This window comes from Pleurodeles waltl, unplaced genomic scaffold (assembly GCF_031143425.1).
Source record: "Pleurodeles waltl isolate 20211129_DDA unplaced genomic scaffold, aPleWal1.hap1.20221129 scaffold_67, whole genome shotgun sequence".
Lineage (NCBI taxonomy): Eukaryota > Metazoa > Chordata > Amphibia > Caudata > Salamandridae > Pleurodeles > Pleurodeles waltl.
The window spans coordinates 1,053,753-1,078,193 of record NW_027150384.1 but is presented as its reverse complement, the minus strand read 5'-3'; the positions used below and the strand labels follow the sequence as shown (position 1 = coordinate 1,078,193).

The 24,441-nt window shown below is 45.4% G+C and overlaps 3 non-coding genes across 3 annotated transcripts; 1 reads left to right on the top strand and 2 right to left on the bottom strand.

The window, feature by feature from the left end:
• Positions 1 to 7,861: 7,861 nt before the first annotated feature.
• TRNAL-CAG (transfer RNA leucine (anticodon CAG)) lies at positions 7,862 to 7,944 on the bottom strand. Its single transcript has one exon. It is a non-coding gene; the product is annotated as a tRNA-Leu (tRNA).
• Positions 7,945 to 16,938: 8,994 nt separating this feature from the next.
• TRNAP-CGG (transfer RNA proline (anticodon CGG)) lies at positions 16,939 to 17,010 on the bottom strand. The gene has a single exon. It is a non-coding gene; the product is annotated as a tRNA-Pro (tRNA).
• Positions 17,011 to 18,754: 1,744 nt separating this feature from the next.
• Positions 18,755 to 18,827, top strand: TRNAF-GAA (transfer RNA phenylalanine (anticodon GAA)). The gene has a single exon. It is a non-coding gene; the product is annotated as a tRNA-Phe (tRNA).
• Positions 18,828 to 24,441: the final 5,614 nt, after the last annotated feature.

Genomic DNA, 24,441 nt, shown 5'->3' with positions numbered 1-24,441 from the left:
CAAATTAGCTGGCTACAACTGAGTCGTGCAGAATAGTCTAGTTGTGTAAAGTGCAGTGGCATAGAGTGGTGCGGAGTGGAGTAGTGTGGTGTGCAGCTGTGTAGAGTGGTGAAAAGAGCAGAGTGGTTGTGGTGTTATTACTATTTCTTTATTGTGTTTATCTCAGCATGGTTTCCCTTTATATGTATTGTGTTTCTTTTAGTTATGTATTTCTCTTAGTTGGTTTCTCCCAATGCTTCCCCTGCCTTCCTTTAGGCTCATAGACTCTCTGGAATTTGGAATGCTGGGGGAGTCTGGGAAGGAGATGTGAGGAGATTGGAGGATCTTGACTTGTGGGTGGATGAAGTTTCTTTTACGCATCAAACTGGAAATAAACGTACATTTAATCAACTACAAGTGTCAACTTGAATTTCTGCCTTGGATGACAGATTCACTACATTTTGGCGACGAGGGTGGTTCGAGACTTCTGAAACTGTACCTTGGAAACTTCAACATCTTCATTTATTCAGCTTCTAACGTTAAGAAAAAAAAAGGTACTGTAATTTTTTTTCCTCTGTTTTTTGTGGCTCACATTTTTTTTATTTTTATTTTTTCAACCTGTTTTTGAGCCACATGGTAATTCTTTTCGTGTCTATTTATAAATTTAATAGACGCGTCTTTCAACTGTCTCCTTTCCTCGTGCCTCTGGAGACGCGTGCTGTTGATTTTGTTGCCAAAGCAACGTGAACGCAAGCCTTTCTTTCCCGGCCGCGCTCTCTTGAGATACACGCGCTGTTTATTTACCTGCTGTTGAATTTGTTGCTATGGCAACGTGAACGCGTGCCTTTATTTCCCGGCCGCGCTCTCTTGAGATACACGCGCTGTTTATTTACTCGGCTGTATTCAAGGGAAACACGCTCCACAGGGGATACGACGACTCGTTTTTCAACTCGAGTTATTCAACAAATAAACAGAGTTTAGCTCTAAATTATCTGTTTAAAATTGCTATTTTATTACGTTTATTTTTGGAAACAAGTTGGCCTGCTCTACTCTGTCATTGTTTTTTTCTGGATATTTTATTTCTTTTAAGTGGCACTTCATTTTCTGTGTTACATTTTTTTGTACAAACATTTTTCTTTCCCTGCAATAATAAGTGATTATGCAGAACATTACACCTCCACCATTTTTTCTTGCGCTTCCTGGAGAACCTCCTATATCGTGGCAAAAATGGAAAAAGGTTTTCCTGACTTACATGCACGTCTGTGGCAGCAACCTATCCTCTGAAAGAAAGACTTCTGTTTTACAACATTGTCTTGGTGCGGAGGGTCAAGAAATCTTGGAAACTTTACCTGCAATAACAACATCAGATGGTGCGGAAGGTGACAACTCTTTGAATGAATTTGATTCTACTTTACTTAGACTGGACAATCACTTTCTTCCCAAAGTTTCTATCATTTTACAACGTTACTATTTTGGGAAACGTTAGCAGATGGATGATGAATCTATTGAAGATTTTGTCACAGCTTTACGCAAACTAGCTTCATCATGTAACTTCGGAGAAAATCTAGAAGAACGTATTAGAGACCAATTCATGCTTGAATGTAAATGCGACAAAGTAAGAGAAGCATTATGGGTCAAAAGTGATCCATCACTAGATGAAGTGTTAATCATTGCTAAGCAAGTTGAACATTCGATGGCTTGTATTGATAATTTGAGGAAATCCAAAGGTGTTTCTATGGAGGTCCAAGCTATAAATACAAAAACTAATAACAAGTTTCAAGCAAACATTAGAGCAAAACTGATGTGTTTTAGGTGTGGTACTACAACTCATTTAGCTAATAGCCAAGATTGTCCTGCTATTCATATTATTTGTAACAAATGTTCCAAGAAGGGACATTTTGCTAAGTATTGCAAATCATTTTCTAAGTCTAAAGTCAAAGTTCAGGAAATTGATTGTAATGATGATCGAGATTTTGTTCTTCAGATTATTTATGATGTTAATTGTGTCGCCATTAATACTTGTCAGTACCCTTCGGATTTTGTGGATGTCAACGGAACATCTATTTCTATGATGATGGATTCGGGCGCAAAACTTTCCTTAGTATCAGTTTCGGATTTCACTAAGCATTTTAAGGGAAGAGTTTCTTTACTGGATCCTGATATCATTCCCTACAGTTATGGCGGTAAACCTATTGAGCTCAAGGGTTACTTTGAAGCCGCCATAACCTTTAAAGGGAACACAATTTCAGGGAAAATATATGTTCCAGTTGTTGGTGACACAATTCTGAGTTGGCCACATCAGAAGATGCTTGGGATTATATTAAATCCCAATTCTATTCCTCAAGTATTAGTTCAAAATGTTTGCAGCATCAAAGACGACATCATAGGGGAATTTTCTGATGTATTTTCTTCTAAAGTAGGGTGCGTTACGGGATACAAACATCGTATTTGTCTTAAGGAGGGTGTCAGCCCTGTAGCGTGCAAAGTAAGAAAAATTCCTTTCACTTTACAAGACAAGGTTAAATCTGAATTACAAAGGTTACAATCTGAAGGCATCATTGAAGAAGTCGAGGCTGCACAATGGGTCGCCCCCATTGTTGTTGCTGTGAAGAAATCGGGAGATATTAGACTTTGTGTGGACCTTAGACATCTCAACAAAGCTGTGATTGAAGACAAATTTCCTTTACCAAACATAAATGAAATGGTCTGTCTTTTAGGAGAGGCAAAATATTTTACGACATTAGATTTGAGTTCAGCTTATCACCAAGTTCAATTGTGTGAAGAATCAAAATTGTTGACATCTTTCATCACTCCCTTTGGTGTGTTTAAGTTTAATAGGATGCCATTTGGTTTGTGCTCTGCTGCTTCTGTATTTCAAAGACTAATGTATCATATTCTTGGGAAAACTGATGGTGTTAGATTTTTTCAAGATGATGTTCTCATTTTTTCTAACACTCTTGAACAACATCTTTCCAAAGTTAGAGAAGTCTTAAAACAATTTCGTAGTAAGGGAATCACACTCAAGGGAGAAAAATGCAAGTTTGCATGTTCAGATATCACGTATTTAGGACATGTAATTTCTTCTCAAGGTGTTAAACCGAAAGAGGATCTAGTTAAAACTGTAGTTAATTTTGCGGATCCTGTTAAAAGAGAAGATGTACAAGTTTTCTAAGGCATGGCGGAATTTTATTCCAAATTTGTTCCTAATTTTGCCAGTAGGTCTTGCTGCATTAGAGAGTTACTTAAGAAAGGTGTTGATTTTGTATGGTCAGAGGCTTGCAAGAAAGAATTTGAGGATCTAAAAAATGCACTATCTTCTGCTCAATGTCTCAACAGTTTTCGCCCAGGGTTTCCCTGTTGGATTATAACTGATGCCTCAGATAAGGGTTTAGGAAGTGTTCTTAAGCAAAAGTATGATGGTAAGGATGTTACTATTGCATTTGCTTCCAGAGCGTTAAGGGGAGCGGAGTCGAGGTATTCCACCATTGAAAAAGAAGCACTAGCTATCTACTGGGCTATAAAGAAGTTTAAACAGTTTCTATGGGGATCTAGGTTTGTTGTGCAATCTGATCATAAGCCTTTACAAGAGATTTTTGATAAGAAGGGTCTAGACTGTATTTCTTCACGTATTTGCAAGTAGATTGTTGGTCTTCAAGACTTTCAATTTTCTGTCTGATATGTCCCTGGATGTGAGAACCGCACAGCTGACTGTTTGTCAAGGTTAAGATCTTTTAGCTGGGACCAAGATACGGATTGTAGCACATGGTGGGTTGATGAGGATGTGAAAGTGTGCATTTTGACTGATGGTTGTATCACGGAAGATGAGTGGTTAACGGAGTTTAGTAATGATACTAGCTTGAAACGGGTAAAGGATTTGATCGAATCTAATTGTGTTCCTGCTGACTGTGATGAAGAGAATGTGTATAAAAAAATTTGGAATGAACTTTCAGTTGAGAATGGTTTGGTTTTTAGGAGTGGAAGATTAGTACCTCCATCTGGTTTGCGTGAAAGATTGTTACATCTAGCTCATTTGGGTCACTATGGTATTTGCAAGACAAAAGAACGGTTGAGAGAATTTTATTGGTGGCCGAGAATGGATTTAGCGTTGGAAAGAGTTGTTCGCGACTGTGTGGAATGCAAATTTGCAGATAAAACTTTCAAGTGTAGGTCACGTCCATTAGAAATCAGGAAAATTCCTATTGAAGTGTGGGAGGATGTTGCAATGGATATTATGGGTCCTGTTGTGTGTGGTTCAACTTCTAAGTATATTGTTGTTGTAATGGACATGTTGTCTCATTGGCCAGAATCAATTACTAATTTTCTTTCAGGGGTATTTTCTAGAGAAGGATATCCCAAATGCATCATAACAGATAATGGGGTTCAATTCACCTCTAAGCACATGTCTGAGTTTTTAGCATCTAGAGGCATATTGCATAAGAAAAGTGCTCTATATCATCCTGAAACTAATGGTATGGTTGAGCGCTTTAACAGGACATTGAAGGAAACTATTCAAGTAGCAAGATTAACAGGATGTAATTGGATGGAAGCTGTTAAATCTAAAGTTGAGAGTTATAGGTTTACACCACATTCCAGTACTGGCCAATCTCCATTTGTATTGTTCAAGAAAAGAGTGCCTAACACTAGCATAAATCCTTCACGGGTGAATAAATATGTTAGTAAAGAGTTGAACCATGAGAAAATTAAAGAACTAGCTGTGACCAGGGATGAGATTTTACAGGAAAAAAGGAAATTGACATATGATCGTCGTAAAGCAGTCAAACCTCTTGTTGTTGCAGTTGGTGATTCTGTAAAGATTAAGTTGCCGAAAATAAATTGTGCAACATTTTCTCATTATAGTAAAATCTTTAAAGTTATCAAAGTGTTTAAAGGTGCTATTAAAGTGGATGATGGGTGTATTTGGAATTTGAATAGAGTTGTGAAGATGTAAAAATATATATATATATATATGTATTTATTTATAATTTAGGGGGAAGATAGTGTGGTGTTATCACTATTTCTTTATTGTGTTTATCTCAGCATGGTTTCCCTTTATATGTATTGTGTTTCTTTTAGTTATGTATTTCTCTTAGTTGGTTTCTCCCAATGCTTCCCCTGCCTTCCTTTAGGCTCATAGACTCTCTGGAATTTGGAATGCTGGGGGAGTCTGGGAAGGAGCTGTGAGGAGATTGGAGGATCTTGACTTGTGGTTGGATGAAGTTTCTTTTATGCATCAAACTGGAAATAAACGTACATTTAATCAACTACAAGTGTCAACTTGAATTTCTGCCTTGGATGACAGACAGTGGTGTAAAGTGGTGAAGAGTAATGTGGTGTGGAGAAGAGGGACAAAGAGGACACTGGTGTAGAGTGGTGGATTGAAGAGTGTAGTGGTGTAGAGTAAAGTGGTGCAGTGTAGAGTAGAGTGCAGTGGTGTAGAGTAGAGTGGTGCGGAGTAGAGTGCAGTGGTGTAGAGTAGAGTGGTGCAGAGTAGAGTGCAGTGGTGTACAGTAGAGTGGTGCAGAGCAGAGTGCTGAAGAGTAGAGTGCAGTGGCATACAGTGCATTGGCATAGAGTAGAGTGCAGGAGTGTAGAGTAGAGGGGTGCAGAGCAGAGTGTTGAAGAGTAGAGTGCAGTGGCATACAGTACAGTGACATACAATGCAGTGGAATACAGTGAGGTGGCATACAGTGCAGTGGCATACATTGCATTGGCATACAGTGCATTGGCATTGAGCAGTGTGCAGGGGTGTAGAGTAGAGGGTGGGAGTGAAAAGAAGCAACACAGAGGGGTAGAAAAGAATGGAAGCAATATAGAAGGGGTGGGTGGGAGGGAATAGAAGCTACATAGATGGTGACTGGGGAGATGGACTGGAAACACCAGCACTAATATGGAGTGCTTGAACAAAGAAAATTAGCACCAAAAACAGGAGCAGTGGATGGACACAAGTACTTGGTACATGCTCCAAGGGAGGGCCAAAAACAAGAAGAGGAAGTGAGGCCTACATGTGGGGATGAAGGACTTGTCTTTTCTTATGGTTTGCACTCTATGGTTATATGCGTTCTAACCAGGGCAATGTGTGTGTGGTGGGTTATGGGATATTAAGTATGGGGCTGCCTGTGTCGTACGCAACACAACAATTTAGGCGTGCAGGGGCTTAGTACCGCATTCCTCTGTCCTACGGCACACTCCCTCACCCCCATGACCACGTTGCCTGGGGGGGTCTAAGATGTTAGAAAAGGGACCTGTCCACTCTCCCTGGGATGCAGGCGTCCAGTGGTAGTGGGCAGCTGGGAAGGGGCAAAGGGTTAAATACCTGTTGACCTTGGCTCCCATCCTCTTTTGACAGTTTCTAGACAATACCCATCCTACCCTCACCCACTGGATTTATTTAAAGAGTATGATTGCCTGTATATTGGCAACGTTTTTTTCCATTGTTTTGTTTCGCAGCCTGAGTTACAGGGCGATCCAAAGGAATTTGGTGCAGAAAGCAATCATGGCGGAGCACAAAGGGGATGCTCCATGCCAGCTCCTGGGGAATCTTTACGGCAGGACCGCAGGATGAAAGCAACAGTGCCCCGTTAGTCCAATGGACAGTTGTAAATCTGAGCAACCGGGGCCTTGCCTTGGACAGCTTTGTCACTACACGTGAGTTTGGTTTTATCGGATTTACAGTGTGGGAAACCCCCAAAAATGTATAACTCTTGATGGTGTGTAGTCCAGGCACTCATTGTCTAATCAGGTGAGTGATGAGCATAGGTTTCTCATCCAATGGCTGCGCTTGGATCATCAGTAAGTTAACCCAATTTTGTCTTGCCTACATAAGCAATAATAAACCTGCAGTCAACTTCTCTCCAACAACTGGTGTGGCCTTGTCTTTTCTTATGGTTTGCAATCTATGGTTATATGCGTTTCAGCCAAGGCAGTATGTGTGTGGTGGGCTATGGGATCCCGGGGCTGTGAGGGAAACGCTGAAGCTAACAAATGATAAGCTGTGGGCGGGCTGTAAGCCCACTGAATGTAAACAACATGTCTCACAGAGACAGGGCATGTGATGTCCAGGTGGAACCTAAAAAGGACCTGGACTGCTCATCTGGACTCATGGAGTTCTGAACGTCCATGGCCAGACTTTATTTGAGAAGTCACTAAAACAGCTCTCTATGTATACTGGTCCTAGAGATGAGAAGTAACGTGATATGGATCTAAAGTGGTCAGATTACTTAACATTCGGAAAACTTGTTAAATAGCACCCACGTGGCGTGGGAGAGTTGTGAGGGCCTCTAGTAAACCCTAACTTTTTTGTAGTTTTACATAGCGCCAACGTAGCACGGGGCATTGCAGCGCTTTACATGAACACCGGATTACTTACAGTAGGTCAGAATTTAAGTATTAATTAAGTGATAATTTCTCTGAAAGAGTGCTGTCCAGTGCCCACTAACTGTTATTTATTTACAACACTGAGAATATCTATTCAAGTTATTTCAGTAGGTTATGTCATTCATTTCTGAATCTGAATTCTTGTCTGAAGATAAAGTGCCACCTTGCGGCTGGAAAATGAATGGTTGCTAGAAAGAAAAAGATAAACAGCGGCTCTGGCAACAGCCTGAACATTTGTGCAACTGTCAGAGAAATATAATTTGGTTGGGACAAAATGTACACTCACGGTTTACGATGTCACTTCCCAAATCATTTTCTAAATACAAATTTATTCGATCTTTTCGAGTTCCTTACTCGAACTATTTATTGTTCAATAGAAAGATAAATCTTACACTTTGCTTACAAACTTGAATGCATAGCACTCTCAATTGTGACTTCCACCCGTGTTTCTACATGCAGACAGCCAGAACACACATGAAAATTTATAATATTCCAAAAGGGATGGTTGTGTCAGAAGTGGGATTCGAACCCACGCCTCCAGGGGAGACTGCGACCTGAACGCAGCGCCTTAGACCGCTCGGCCATCCTGACAGATGTACATAGCTCTTTCAAGTCGTTTTATAATATGTCACAAGAACCAAGAGTTCATGGATGGATTTCTTGTATCTGCGAACCACGACTGTCCCTTCAGAGGCCTTTGTGTGTCTGAATTGTACTCCGAGAGGGAGCCCCCCACTCTTTCAGCAGGTGCACGAGCCAGGCTGCCTTTGCTCATATCAGCTTCAGCCTCCTTCAAAACCTTCGCAAAAGAGACTGCCAGGGGTGTCCCTGAGGTGAGAGGAGTCAATTAGAAGGTGGCTGGGCTGTGCTAACAAGAGTAACAGATGGGGTGGGGGCAGGGTGGGATGGGTCAGGCGGGCAATGGCCAAAGGGCCTGTGTGAGTTGTAGTTGTGGGGGCCGCTTTTTAGGGCAGAGTGGGGGCCGATTTGAGATCCATTTCTGCCTGTTCAGATGCTACCAGCGGCCCAGTGGGGGTCTAAGCGGCCTTTCTGGAGGCCTTGTTACCTTCCCTTCACCAACAGGACAGGAGTCATCAACCCCAGCACCCCCCACTCCACCCCAGGCCCGCACATTGATCCAAAAAGCTAACTTGGGCCGGCTACGGGCACATTAATGTATGCAGATTGAGCAGGGGGCCTGAACAGGAGTTGCCTCAATGATATTCAGCTGTGGTTCACTAGTGTAAAACAATCCATGCACCAGGAGTGCTGGCAAGGTTTACTTTTTTAAAAATCTCAGTGGAGCTAAGAAAACAAAAGTTATACTCATAGATCTTGACAGCTAGACAGATCATTCTGTTTATCCTAGGAGATTGATTTTAAATGATGGTACGTACTCAGTGCTTAATTTGTGCTTGTTGTTTCCGGTGTGGGGCGCCGGCACTTATTTTTGAGGGTCAGCACTTATTTTGTCTGCCTCAAGCATTGACTGCGAGCAAAAGACATATGGGAAAGACGGAGGAAGAGGAAAACGAAAAAGCATCACGAAAGGAGAAAGCAGAAAGCTGCAAGAGTGAGCTGAAGGGGCAGGGAGTGGCTGTAAATAGATTGAAGAGGCCCGAGGTGGCTTCAGGATTACGCTGCCTCAGTATTCCATCTTCGCACATTTAATTGCAGCAGTCACGTGTTTTCGAGGAGAGCTTTGAGCACAGGCATGTTTTTATTTACAAATTAAGCACTGTACATAGTATTTATACACTCTCACTTTCTCATGTACCTTAGGCTCCTATGTTAATGTTGCTTTAAGCTAGTGCCCAATAGAGTGTATGGTACCTCCTTATCTTAAGAAAATGATTTGAAATGTAGTATGCATTTCTTATGCACTTTACTTGCCTATCCTATGTGGATGATATGAATGATGGAATGTACTGTTTATGCACTTTCACTTTTTCATCGATTCTAGGTTTTTATGATAGTGCCGGATAATGCGCCATTTATCATCTCATGGCGGCGGGTGAATTGCTACGAGGTATTCATCTTAAAGGAGGTGGCTGACTTCATCATAATGAAATACGGCACTTTACTAACAGTGTAGCATGTTCACTCCTGATAGTAGCTCTTCTCGCAACTTTTTCCACCGATTGCTGACAGGTGAGCTGTCCTAGAGTGGTCATCCTTAATTGCTTATACATAGGTAAATGGTGATTTATGATGAGAGAATGTATCTCTGTTTGTATATTTAACCTACATAATCTGTTTGATTTTATTTTGTTCTACTTGTGCAATATAGTGTTTTAGGTATGGGCAGAAGATGATTTTTGATGTGGGGATGCGCCTTTGGTCGCATATATCACTTTTCTTATCTTCTTTTAATGTTTTGCCTGTGCAATTATTTTAAGTAATCACAATAAAGCTCATTACACACTTTTCTCAGTAAGGAGTCACACCTCGCTCTTAATAGGGTGGGAGGGAAACAAGAGAATCAGTGTGCCAGCCTGGCTGTAAAGTGCTGGGCCGGGGGCTGGCATCTGCCCACAATGCCCACGCCTAGCGCCCGCCCTGCGTCATTACATAATCACAGCAGACCTAAGTGCATGGCCTAAGAGGGAGCCGAGAGAGGTGCCTGGCTTTGTAGGAAAGCACCCCAGATTCTGATTGGCTAGAGATAACAGACTCAACCCTCACAACCAGGGAAGAGGGGGTGAATTCTGAGAGACCAGATAAGTAGACGCCCCCTGGCGGAGAGGTCGGGCATTGCACCTATAAGTGCGCCTTAAACCCTGTCGCCCTTTCATGCTGCTCTGGAGCACACACCGGTCCAGCCCTAACCGGGCATTATCTCTCATTAATGCTATACCCTGACGTCATAACTATTTGGTGTCCGTGTCTATATCGAATTTATGTGGTCAAAAACCCCAACTCATCTGTGACTGACCTCTAAATAATTTACAAATATCTCTGAAAGAGAAACACATTTGTCTTTTTCTAATAAAAACCTTTAAGGCCCGGGTGAAATAGGGATTAGAGTTGCATTAAATTAACAGGCTCAGACCGTCGCAAGTAATAATGTGTGTAGAGTTGTGTGAAGGCTGTTGCCTTTCTCTCTGCAGCTTTGAATAAAAGGAATCAGATATTTCCTAAAATGAGACTCTCTGTGTCAGAAAACCAACCTCCTCCTCCTGTTCTCTGGGATTGCCAGGCTGTGTCCAAGGGAAATACGGACAAAAATAATATTCAGAATACTGTACATCACGAGGGATGGTGAACACAACACATCCCACTTAACTCTCACACACATCTGGCTCGTTGGTCTAGGGGTATGATTCTCGCTTAGGGTGCGAGAGGTCCCGTTTTTAAATCCCGGACGAGCCCTTTAATATTTTATCATATCACTAAATGGATAATTTGAAAAGTAACAAACTAAAAAACAAGCGCTTTTAAGATAAAATACCCTGGGACGGTTTTGTATTTTAAGCCAGCACGTGTCGCGCTGAAAGGAAGAAACGGAGCCCTGGACCAAGAGGCAGCTGCAGGGGCCGCCGGGAGGCAGGTCTCCATCACTGCCACATCAGCACCCGGGACATTTGTTAATGTTGCTTGGAGACGAATCTTATTACACCGGGGGCTGCACGTCTTTTGTTAAACCACACTGTGGGACAGCGATGGCAGAGGCTTATTTAGAGGTTTAATTTGTAACAAGTCTTTGTGAGGGGTATATTTCGTGGCACAATAATGACACCAGGAATACTTCGAAGTGTTAGTCCGTGGCAGTGGTTGTGATGGGCATATTCTGGGCAAAATGATTTTAATCTGATATTCTGTCTCACTCTCCTGCCATTGGGTGTTGGGGGAGGGGTCCCGTATAGCTATCACGTTTCCCAGACCCATTCGTGATGTGTTGCTCCAGTCCAGTTTTATTCCTTTGAATTGTGGGACTTGTAGTCCTGTTTTATCATAGACTAAAAACGACTACAAGTCCCAGAAGTCAAAGGAAAAATCTGGCCTGGAGCAGGAGATGACGCATGGACCTTGGCATCGACTTCCTCCACTGTCAGAGGGCCACTCAGGTACCTGGACCGGTGCAATGGACCCCTGGCTGAAGCGGGCACCCAGACCTCTGTGGAGAAATGTGTCTAGTAGGCTGTCTCCGGATGCTTGAGGGGGTGTCGCCTCTCTCACGCCCCCTGGGCTCTAGGATGGATCTACATAACCTGAAGAGTTTATATATAACCAGCAAAAAAGAAATAGCAATGATGGAAGGAGACAATAGACCCTACAATTTAAATTCTCGAAACTTCCTCGTGCCTGATAAGAGGACGGTGTGATCCATGACGTGCCTGCTCGTGAGACGCACGTGTAATACATATGACCCGTACTGCCCTGCTCTGCCCCCTCGCGAGTGTCTGTACTTATACACATGGGCACTGGAGTAACAAAGGCCCCCGCGGTGAAGAGGGAGAGCGAGCTCTAGGGGGCCCTAGAGCTCCCGCGTGAGTCCGGAGGGGGCCCCTGCGTGCACTGTGCAGGGAAGTACGGGAGGGGGCATGAAAGGGTGGTCCCGTGCAGGGAGAGGTCAGACACCTGTGAGGCTGGCGGCACCGGCAGGTGATGCTGGAGTCAGCTGGTGACTGAGGTCCGATGACAGAGCAGCCCTCCCGGCCAGGCTTTTTAGGGTGGGTTGGGGGGGGGCACCTGTAATCTCTTCACTACTGCACTGGACCTCCAGGGTGTTTTTCATGCGAATCAGCACAGTCACTGATAGCGATCAAAGGCCGCCGAAATAGCTCAGTTGGTAGAGCGTTAGACTGAAGATCTAAAGGTCCCTGGTTCGATCCCGGGTTTCGTCAGAAAGTGTTTTTATTGAATGAAAAACTTAGAAATATAAGATATTGTTTAAACAACAATAATATTTTTTCTCTGTCGTATCCCAGCTCCTCATTGGTTTGTGTCCTTCCTCCTTTGCCCCATCCCTTGTTCTTTCTTCATTTTCTTTGCGCTCTCCCTTCCTCCTTCCGGGCCTTCCTTCCTTCGCTTCTCACCGCCCTCATTTCGTTATTTACACGTTTCTCATAATTCTGTCTCCCTCCGTCTCACCCCCATCGTTGTGCGTGCGCCTCACACCAGCGGCCCCATCACACTAAATGCGTGACAGATGTGCACCTAGGAGCTCAGTGCCACGTGCTGTGACGTTCACACCGTGGAGCACATTCCCCCTCCTGGGAGTAAAGTACACTCGTGACATGCAGATCTGGAACAGCGGAGGGTGATCTCACGTGTGCCCTGTGACTGAGGACACACTCGACTCTCACTCACCGTGTGTCTGTAAATCAGGACACCCTCTACTCTCACTCACTGTGTGTCTGTGTACTTAAGGACACACTCCGCTCTCACTCACTGTGTGCCTATAACTCAGGACACACTACTCTCACTCACTGTGTGTCTATAACTCAGGACACACTCTGCTCTCACTCACTGTGCGTCTGTAACTCAGGACACACTCTACTCTCACTCACTGTGTGTCTGTGTACTTAAGGACACACACTGCTCTCACTCACTGTGTGCCTATAACTCAGGACACACTCTGCTCTCACTCACTGTGCGTCTGTAACTCAGGACACATTCTACTCTCACTCACTGTGCGTCTATAACTCAAGACACACTCTACTCTCACTCACTGTGTGTCTGTGTACTTAAGGACACACTCTGCTCTCACTCACTGTGTGCGTCTATAACTCAGGACACACTCTGCTCTCACTCACTGTATGTCTATAACTCAGGACACACTACTCTCACTCACTGTGTGTCTGTGTACTTAAGGACACACTCTACTCTCACTCACTGTGTGTCTATAACTCTGGACACCCTCTGCTCTCACTTACTGTGCGTCTATAACTCAGGACACACTCTACTCTCACTCACTGTGTGCGTCTATAACTCAGGACACACTACTCTCACTCACTGTGTGTCTATAACTCGGGACACACTCTGCTCTCACTCGCTGTGCGTCTGTAACTCAGGACACACTCTACTCTCACTCACTGTGTGCGTCTATAACTCAGGACACACTACTCTCACTCACTGTGTGTCTATAACTCAGGACACACTACTCTCACTCACTGTGCGTCTGTAACTCAGGACACATTCTACTCTCACTCACTGTGCGTCTATAACTCAGGACACACTCTACTCTCACTCACTGTGTGTCTATAACTCTGGACACCCTCTGCTCTCACTTACTGTGCGTCTATAACTCAGGACACACTCTACTCTCACTCACTGTGTGCGTCTATAACTCAGGACACACTACTCTCACTCACTGTGTGTCTATAACTCTGGACACCCTCTTCTCTCACTTACTGTGCGTCTATAACTCAGGACACACTCTACTCTCACTCACTGTGTGCGTCTATAACTCAGGACACACTACTCTCACTCACTGTGTGTCTATAACTCGGGACACACTCTGCTCTCACTCGCTGTGCGTCTGTAACTCAGGACACATTCTACTCTCACTCACTGTGCGTCTATAACTCAGGACACACACTACTCTCACTCACTGTGTGTCTATAACTCAGGACACACTCTACTCCCACTCAGGACACACTCTACTCTCACTGTGTGTGTCTATAACTCAGAACACACTCTACTCTCACTCACTGCGTGTCTATAACTCAGGACACACTCTGCTCTCACTCACTGTGTGTCTATAACTCAGGACACACTCTACTCTCACTCACTGTGTGTCTATAACCGGGGACACACTCTACTCTCACTCACTGTGCGTCTATAACTCAGGACACACTCTGCTCTCACTCGCTGTGCGTCTATAACTCAGGACACACTCTACTCTCACTCACTGTGTGTCTATAACTCAGGACACACTCTACTCCCACTCAGGACACACTCTACTCTCACTGTGTGTGTCTATAACTCAGAACACACTCTACTCTCACTCACTGCGTGTCTATAACTCAGGACACACTCTGCTCTCACTCACTGTGTGCGTCTATAACTCGTGACACACTCTGCTCTCACTCACTGTGTGCGTCTATAACATGTGACACACTACTCTCACTCACTGTGTCTATAACTCAGGACACCCTCTACTCTCACTCACTGTGTACTTAAGGACACACTCTGCTCTCACTCACTGTGTGTGTCTATAAGTCAGGACACACTCTGCTCTCACTCACTTTATGTCTATAACTCAGGACACACTACTCTCACTCACTGTGTGTCTGTGTACTTAAGGACACACTCTACTCTCACTCACTGTGTGTCTATAACTCTGGACACCCTCTGCTCTCACTTACTGTGTGTCTATAACTCGGGACGCACTCTGCTCTCACTCACTGTGTGTCTATAACTTAGGACACACTCTGCTCTCACTCACTGTGTGTCTATAACTTAGGACACACTCTGCTCTCACTCACTGTGTGCGTCTATAACTCAGGACACACTACTCTCACTCACTGTGTGTCTATAACTCAGGACACACTCTGCTCTCACTCACTGTGTGTCTATAACTTAGGACACACTCTGCTCTCACTCACTGTGTGCGTCTATAACTCAGGGCACACTACTCTCACTCACTGTGTGTCTATAACTCAGGACACACTCTGCTCTCACTCACTGTGCATCTATAACTCAGGACACATTCTACTCTCACTCACTGTGTGTCTATAACTCAAGACACACACTACTCTCACTCACTGTGTGTCTATAACTCAGGACACACTCTGCTCTCACTCACTGTGCATCTATAACTCAGGACACATTCTACTCTCACTCACTTTGTGCCTATAACTCAGAACACACTCTACTCTCACTCAGGCCACACTCTACTCTCACTGTGTGTCTATAACTCGTGACACACTACGTTCACTCACTGTGTGTCTATAACTCAGGACACACTACTCTCACTCACTGTGTGTCTATAACTCAGGACACACTTTGCTCTCACTCACTGTGCGTCTATAACTATGGACACCCTCTTCTCTCACTTACTGTGTGTCTATAACTCGGGACACACTCTGCTCTCACTCGCTGTGTGCATCTATAACTCAGGACACACTACTCTCACTCACTGTGTGTCTATAACTCAGGACACACTCTGCTCTCACTCACTGTGCGTCTATAACTCAGGACACATTCTACTCTCCCTCACTGTGCGTCTATAACTCAGGACACACACTGCTCTCACTCACTTTGTGCCTATAACTCAGAACACACTCTACTCTCACTCAGGCCACACTCTACTCTCACTGTGTGTCTATAACTCAGGACACACTCTGCTCTCACTCACTGTGCGTCTGTAACTCAGGACACACACTGCTCTCACTCACTGTGTGTGTGTAGTGTACACTGATGCACACTTTTAAGCATCGATTCTTCTATTTGCACTAGTGTTTCTTTTACCTCGTGGTACAGAGTATGCAGATCCCTGTGCCCAGAATATGCCCATCACAGCACCGTGGTTCAGAATAACCCTATATAGTGTGCGTGACAATTACGGTGGCACCAAATATACAGGGACCGGAATGGAAACGAGGATCAGCTCAGTCTGGGCAAAAAGTTCAAGCCAAACTCTTTCCCATGCAGCCCGCATGGCAGTGCCAGGGGACCGAGCGGGCAGTCCGGCCCTGGCACATGCCTAGCAAGAGGACTGCTCTGCGGAATAGCCCCAGGAAGCGCATCTACGGGGGTTATTGTGCCACCCAATGTACCCCGACGTTGGCACGGCACCTGCCAATCGGAACGGACACGTTCACCAGAATGATTGTGTCATTTCACCTTTAATGTGCCACGGAGGACGCCCGGACAGCTGCACCGTGGAATGCACCATTCAGACTTACCGTCGGTGGCACAGAAAATGCCCCTTTTAAATACGGTCATAAAAGTTATAACTTTGGCAGGTCTCAGAGGAGCGCCCCCTGTAGGAGGAGGGCCTCTGCAGCTCTTACTGTCCAGCCAGTGCTTAATTTGTAAATAAAAAGCTGCCGGTGCCCACAGCCCTCCTCTTAAATACGCGGCTGCAGCGTAATCCTGAACCCATCTCAGGCCTCTTCAATCCATATAAAGCCACTTCCTGCCCCTTCAGCTCACTCTTGCAGCTTTCTCCCTTTGTGACACTTTTTCGTTGTTCCCTTCCTTCCTCTTCCTCATTTGTGTCTTTTTCTCGCAGCAAATGCTAGAGGCAGAAGAATAAGCCCCGGCCCTCAAAAATAAGTGTCGGTGCTCAGCACCGGAAACAAGCACAAATTAAGCACTGTGTCCAGCGCACTTTTCCTAGCGTGGCTCACACTCACGTGCGCCCACACAGCTCACTCAACAGCTCCACGAAGTGTAGCGCCCAAGGTGAGTTTCAACTGCATGTAAGAGAAATCCTCTCTTGGCTGCTGATGTGGCAGGTGTAGGCACCCCCGCCCCCCACCCAACACACACACACATCTGAGTGTTGGGATGAGTGTGACATATTCTGGATTAAAATCCGAAACCAGGCCAGGGTCTTTTTAAAAGATGATGTTGTTTGATAAACCACTTGAAGCATCTGCTTTTTTTAATTTAAAAAAAGAATTCCAAGGAGGGCTCGTCCGGGATTTGAACCCGGGACCTCTCGCACCCGAAGCGAGAATCATACCCCTAGACCAACGAGCCACTCAGATGTCATTGGAATGTGGACATGTGTGAGGTAGGGTACAGAGCTCCAGATAGCAGCACTTCTGTTTTCACAAGGTGTCTGTTTCCTTTTATTCAAAAGCCGAAGGAGAAGGAAACTTCAATCATGTACCAAGAATACTGTGCGAGAGGCCTCCCTGTGGGTCTGTCACCTTCATACATGTGTGGCCCCATTTCACCTGGAACCCAAGGGATTCCGAGGAGCAAATATGAAAATGTATTCCACCTACAGGGGTGTATTAAACTATTGCCCACTGGCATCAGAAGTGTTTCTCTTTTCTGCGGCTCACAGTACTTTTCAGTCTCTTAAAGACCACAGGCACCAAATAATGAATACGTCACACTCACGGTGTGACACTAATAAGGGATAATGCCCGGTCGGGGGTGGGGCAGATGTGTTTGTTCCAGAGCAGCTGAAAGGGCATCAAGGTTTATGGCACAGGAAGAGGCGCAGTGTCCGAGCTCCCCGCCAGGGGGCGCCTACTTATCAGGGGGGTTCGGATTCACATCGACCCCCTGGTTGTGTGCTCACTGTGAGGCCGTGTGACAGGTTGTGTCTGTCCTCTTTGGTCAGTCAGTGTCTGGGGAACGTCTGAAAGAGAAAGTCCCCTCTGCGGGGGTGGTGGGGACATCACACCTCCTGTTACCCTGGACATCCCCACGCTTACACCCCGGAGGCAATGACGAGGGCCGAAAAGGACAGAGGCCGGGCCGTTATCGACGGTGGGTTCGATGCTTGAATCACCCGTGGAGTGAGATCTGACGAGTCAGACACCAACCGGGCCCTGGTGAGAAGGGGGCGGTGTGGAGGGTCTGAGTAAGATCAGACACCGAAGGGGCCCTGCAGAGAAGGCGGCCAGTGTGGAGGTTACTGAGTGAGGTCTGACAGGTCAGACACCTACCGGGCCCTGGTGAGAAGGGGTCAGTGTTGAAGGACTGAGTGAAGTCTGACGAGTCAGACACCGAAGGGGCCCTGGTGAGAAGGCGGCCAGTGTGGAGGTTACTGAGTGAGTTCTGACGGGTCAGACACCAACCGGGCCCTGGTGAGAAGGCTGCGCGGAATGGAGGGGCTGAGTGAGGTCTGACGGGTCAGACACCGAATTGGCCCTGGAGAGAAGGGGGGAATGTGGAGGTTACAGAGTGAGGTCTCCGAGGGTCCCATGGAGGGGAAGGGGTCGGTGTGCAAGCACCGAGTGAGGTCTCTGAGGGTCCCGATAGAGGGGAAGAGGGGCCGGGGTTAGGTCAGGGGCAGTTTCTCCTGCTCGGATGTGGTTGATCTTCGGGAAGAGTCGGAGCATCGATGGAGTTACTGCTTAAAATGTCAGCTCAGTCTCTGGTCTTCAGTGCTGGGAGGAGGCAGCGACCCCCGGCGAGGCTTGTCAGTGTAAGGGAGGGAGTGATGGTGGTGGTGGATGAGTCCTGTGACACTAGGGGTGAACCCTGTGACCCTGGAGTGAGAATTGTGACCATGAGGATGATACCTTTGAATCTGGGGTGAGACCCGTGTACCTGGGGTGAGACCTCTGAACCTGGGGCTGTCCTGTGACCCTGGGGAGGAGACCTGTGGCCCTGGTAATGAGCTCTCTGACCCTGGCGGAGAGTCCTGTGACCCTGGCGGAGAGTCCTGTGCGTCTGGGGTAAAACCTGTGAACACTTTAGGCCTGTACATGCCCCCCACGGTATCTGCAGTAAAATCATTATGATCACACAGGAATACATGGTCGCCGAAATAGCTCAGTTGGGAGAGCGTTAGACTGAAGATCTAAAGGTCCCTGGTTCGATCCCGGGTTTCGGCAGAAGTCTTTTATCAGTTCTTATCAGGCAAACATTGCATCACATTATTAGAAACCTGGAGAACCACAGGCTCTCGTATTCCACCTGTGCCCTCCTTCCACGCCTCTCGCTTCTTCCCTTCTTTATCCCTCTTCCTCCCCACCTTCCTTATCTGCACTCCCTCTCTCCCTGCCCTTCATTCCTCCCCCCTCTGTCATTATTTCAGTCTCATCAACTTGTATCATTCCGGCACAATCATACTGCTAGCTTGGGAGTTTCCAGGTCTCCAGACACTGTATGCATACTCCACAGTCCCACTCTTGATGTGACTCACACACTGCAGGTACACTCACACCCAGAGTGACTCCACAGTCCCACTGTCTGCGATGTGACTCACACACTGCGGGTGCACTCACTCCCAGTGAGTGACTCCACAATCCCACTCTCTGTGGTGTGATCCGACACTGCGGGCGCACTCAACCAGGAGCGGATGCGTGGCTGGGTGGGGCAGCAGGGATGGGGGGAGGGGGTGAGGTGGGGGGGGGGGGGCACGGGAAAAATAATCAAAGAATAATTTTTTTTTTTTAAAACGTACCTCTGCTCCCGTGCCGTGCGCCGCTCCTCTCCCGTCGCTGCTGCAGACACAGGCTCCCAGCCTGCCCTGCGCCGATCCTGACAGCACTGGCTGGGAGCGCTCTTGGAAGCGCCCAGCCAGGGCTCTCCCTGGCAGACTGGGAGATTGTGCTGCTCTCTCCAGCCCGGCAGCAGTGCGCATGTGTGTTTGGCCGCCTGAGACATGGGCAGTGAGGGGGAGCACTCGGCCCGTCACCCCCCAGTGCCACGCCACTTTTACACAGAAAGGATAATAAACCGAGTTTATCATCCTTCCCCTGTAAAAGGATTTGCAGCGGTTGCTGCTGGCGGGGGGGATGCTCCTCCCCATACTGAGGAGCCGCCCCATGTTTTCTTTTGCATTTGGATAAATTAAAGATTAAAAAAAATCTGTGTAGTCCGTGTTTTATGAATGATATATGCAACATTTCGGACAGTAACTATGCATTGGTCCCTCAACAACCTCGCTTATTACAGACCCGTCTCACACGGTGAGATCTCACACATTTGAGCTGTGTCCGTGGTGGGCCTTGGGAGAGGGTTCAGCATCCTCCAGAACCGGGGGTCTCCCTGTAACGCAGCCCCCGCAGTTTCTGCATCTTCATCCCCCAGACCGCCCTTTAACCACCCACTGAACATCTAAACGCCGAGGAAAACACGTGCAGGTTTGCAGAGCCAGGATCCATCCATCTCTCACTATTACAAATAATTGTGGTTTTACCATTTGTTTTTTGACACTCAAACCGCCAGGCACTCAGTCCTGGTCATATGTGAGGCTTTCATCCTACCTGACTTTTTGTTTTACAAGCACAATTTTTCTTTCTGGGAATTGCACTTTCTTACATTATTATGTGTTTATTTTTTATCTTTATAATGATTATTTGCTTGCTAAGTGCACGTGGTTTGAACATTAGCTGATGGGACCAGTTTAGGGTTGTACAGGCCACTGTTGTTTCACAAATCATTGAAAACAGAGCTCTCAAGTCTCCCACTGTGCTCTAAGTGATGCTCTAGGCCGGACCTTCTTCCCGTTGTAATGTCAAACTCATTATAAAGAGACATTGGCAAAGCCAGTGGGTCTCACCCATGCACGAGCTATTGACTTTGCCAATGTGTTTTTCATCCATAATGTACATCAGCATGGCTGCTGTTCAGCATGGCTAAGTTAGTGCCAAAGAGGAGAGTGGCGTGGAGTGGCATGGCATAGTGTGGAGCAAAGTGTCATAGAGTGTAGTGGTGTAGCATGGAGTGGAACGACGTAGAGTAAAGTGGCCAAGAGACTAGTGTCGTAGAGTGTCATGGAGTGTGGCAGGATGGAGAGGACTAGAGTCAAGTGGCGTAGAGTGTCATAGAGTGGAGAGAGGTAGAATGTCATAGAATGGAGTGGAATAGTGTGGAGTGGCATAGAGTGAAGTAAAGTAGCATAGAGTGTCATAGAGTGGAGGGGTGTAAAGTGGCATATAGGGTCATAGAGTGGGGTGTTTTAGAGTGGAGTGTAATAGAGTGGAGTGCAGTGGCCTAGAAGAGTGGAGTAGAGTGTCATGGAATAGAGTGTCGTAGAGTGGAGGGGCGTAGAGTGGAGAAGAATGTCGGAGATTAGAGTGGAGTGGAGTAGAGAGTTGTATAGTGTTAAGGAGTGGTTTAGGTGGAGAAGAATGTCATATAGTGGAGTGGCATAGAGGGGCATGGCATAGAGTGAAGTGTCATTGAGTGGAGGGAGGTCGTAGATTGTCCTGGAGTTGCGTAGAGTGGCAAAGAAAGGAGTAGAGTAGAGTAGAATGGAGTAGAATGTCATAGAGTGGAGTGGCATAGAGTAGCATAGCATAGAGTGGAGTGTCATTGAGTGGAGGGCTCTCATAGATTGTCCTGGAGTTGCGTATAGTGGTGTAGAGTGGTATAGAGTGGAGTGTCATAGAGTAAAGTGTCATATAGTGGAGTGGAGTAGAGTGCCATAGAGTGTTGTGGAGAGTCATATAGTAGAAGATCATAGAGTATAGTGGCGTAAAGTGAAGCAGAGTGGCGTAGAGTGGAATAGAGTGACAGAGTGTTGAGTGGAGTACAATGGAGTGGCATAGAGAGGCATAGAGTGGAGTAGAGTGGAGTGGCATTGAGTGGAGGGAGGTCATAGATTGTCCTGGAGTTGTGTAGAGTGGCATAGGTAGAGTAGAATGGAGTAGAATGGCATAGAGTGGAGTGTGGTAGAGTAAAGTGTCATGGAGTGGAGTAGAGTAAAGTGTCAGAGTGGAGTGGAGTAGAGTGCCATAGAGTGTTGTGGAGAGTCATATAGTAGAGGATCATAGAGTAGAGTGGCTTAAAGTGAAGCAGAGTGGCGTAGAGTGGAATAGAGTGACATAGTGTTGAGTGGAGTACAATGGAGTGGCATAGAGTGGCATAGAGTGTAGTAGAATGGAGGCGAATAGAGTGGAGTGGAGTGTCATAGATGGAGTGGAGTGATGCAGAGTGGAGTAGAGTGAAGTGGTGTACAGTGGCATAGAGTGTCGAAGAGTGTTTGAGAGTGGAGTAGTGTAGAGTGGAGGGGCAAAAAGCGGCATAATGTAAACTAGAGTGCTAGAGTGGCCTAGAATGCGTGGAGTGGAGTAAAGTGGCACAGAGTGTCTCTGAGTGGAGTGTCGTAGAGTGGCGTAGAGTGGAGTGACATAGAGTGCTGTGGAGTGCCATTGAGTGGAATGTCGTAGGATAAAGCGGAATAGACGGAAATAGGATCTAGTAGGGTGGCCTTGAGTCATATGGCATAGAGTCAAGCAGAGTGTCGTAGAGTGTCATATAGTGGAGTAGAGTGGAATGGAGAAGAGTCTCGTGGAGTGGAGTGGTGTGTCGTATACTAGAGTAGAGAATAGTAGTAAAATATAATTGAACTATCCATCTTTTGTCAAATTAATTTGGGAACTTCCCCTGTAAAATGACATTTAAATTGTATTTAGTTTCCACCCCTATTGCAGCCCTAAAATGTTTAAAATAAACTATTTGCCGCTATTTCCCTAAAATGTATTTGATGGAAATGCTCCAAGGTCCCTGTGAAGTTATATTACATTTGTGGTGAGTTAAATGAAGACTTAATTTATGAAGTTGGGCGGGATTAGGAAACTCCACACTTTTCAGAGTAGGTTAAGTCTCCTAACTTTACTTGAGATAAGGTTTATCCTTTGTGGCCTTCCATGTATGATGTCCTGATGCAGAATGTCTGATGTAGGACATCCTCCAGCAAACACATGGAGGCAGGGCACCCAGGACTCAGGTAAGAGGAGTGGGATGGAGGGCTCTGAGCTGAGGCCAACTTACATTTATTTGTTTAAAGAACTTCATAAGCTTTGTATTTCGCAAAGCTGGAACAGTTTAGAAAATACACAAAATTGCAAATTAGCTGGCTACAACTGAGTCGTGCAGAATAGTCTAGTTGTGTAAAGTGCAGTGGCATAGAGTGGTGCGGAGTGGAGTAGTGTGGTGTGCAGCTGTGTAGAGTGGTGAAAAGAGCAGAGTGGTTGTGGTGTTATTACTATTTCTTTATTGTGTTTATCTCAGCATGGTTTCCCTTTATATGTATTGTGTTTCTTTTAGTTATGTATTTCTCTTAGTTGGTTTCTCCCAATGCTTCCCCTGCCTTCCTTTAGGCTCATAGACTCTCTGGAATTTGGAATGCTGGGGGAGTCTGGGAAGGAGATGTGAGGAGATTGGAGGATCTTGACTTGTGGGTGGATGAAGTTTCTTTTACGCATCAAACTGGGAATAAACGTACATTTAATCAACTACAAGTGTCAACTTGAATTTCTGCCTTGGATGACAGATTCACTACATGTTGGCGACAAGGGTGGTTCGAGACTTCTGAAACTGTACCTTGGAAACTTCAACATCTTCATTTATTCAGCTTCTAACGTTAAGAAAAAAAAAGGTACTGTAATTTCTTTTTCCTCTGTTTTTTGTGGCTCACATTTTTTTTATTTTTATTTTTTCAACCTGTTTTTGAGCCACATGGTAATTCTTTTCATGTCTATTTATAAATTTAATAGACGCGTCTTTCAACTGTCTCCTTTCCTCGTGCCTCTGGAGACGCGTGCTGTTGATTTTGTTGCCAAAGCAACGTGAACGCAAGCCTTTCTTTCCCGGCCGCGCTCTCTTGAGATACACGCGCTGTTTATTTACCTGCTGTTGAATTTGTTGCCATGGCAACGTGAACGCGTGCCTTTATTTCCCGGCCGCGCTCTCTTGAGATACACACGCTGTTTATTTACTCGGCTGTATTCAAGGGAAACACGCCCCACAGGGGATACGACGACTCGTTTTTCAACTCGAGTTATTCAACAAATAAACAGAGTTTAGCTCTAAATTATCCGTTTAAAACTGCTATTTTATTACGTTTATTTTTGGAAACAAGTTGGCTCTGTCATTGTTTTTTTCTGGATATTTTATTTCTTTTAAGTGGCACTTCATTTTCTGTGTTACATTTTTTAGTAAACATTTTTTTCTTTCCCTGCAATAATAAGTGATTATGCAGAACATTACACCTCTACCATTTTTTCTTGCGCTTCCTGGAGAACCTCCTATATCGTGGCAAAAATGGAAAAAGGTTTTCCTGACTTACATGCACGTCTGTGGCAGCAACTTATCCTCTGAAAGAAAGACTTCTGTTTTACAACATTGTCTTGGTGCGGAGGGTCAAGAAATCTTGGAAACTTTACCTGCAATAACAACATCAGATGGTGCGGAAGGTGACAACTCTTTGAATGAATTTGATTCTACTTTACTTAGACTGGACAATCACTTTCTTCCCAAAGTTTCTATCATTTTACAACGTTACTATTTTGGGAAACGTAAGCAGATGGATGATGAATCTATTGAAGATTTTGTCACAGCTTTACGCAAACTAGCTTCATCATGTAACTTCGGAGAAAATCTAGAAGAACGTATTAGAGACCGATTCATGCTTGAATGTAAATGCGACAAAGTAAGAGAAGCATTATGGGTCAAAAGTGATCCATCACTAGATGAAGTGTTAATCATTGCTAAGCA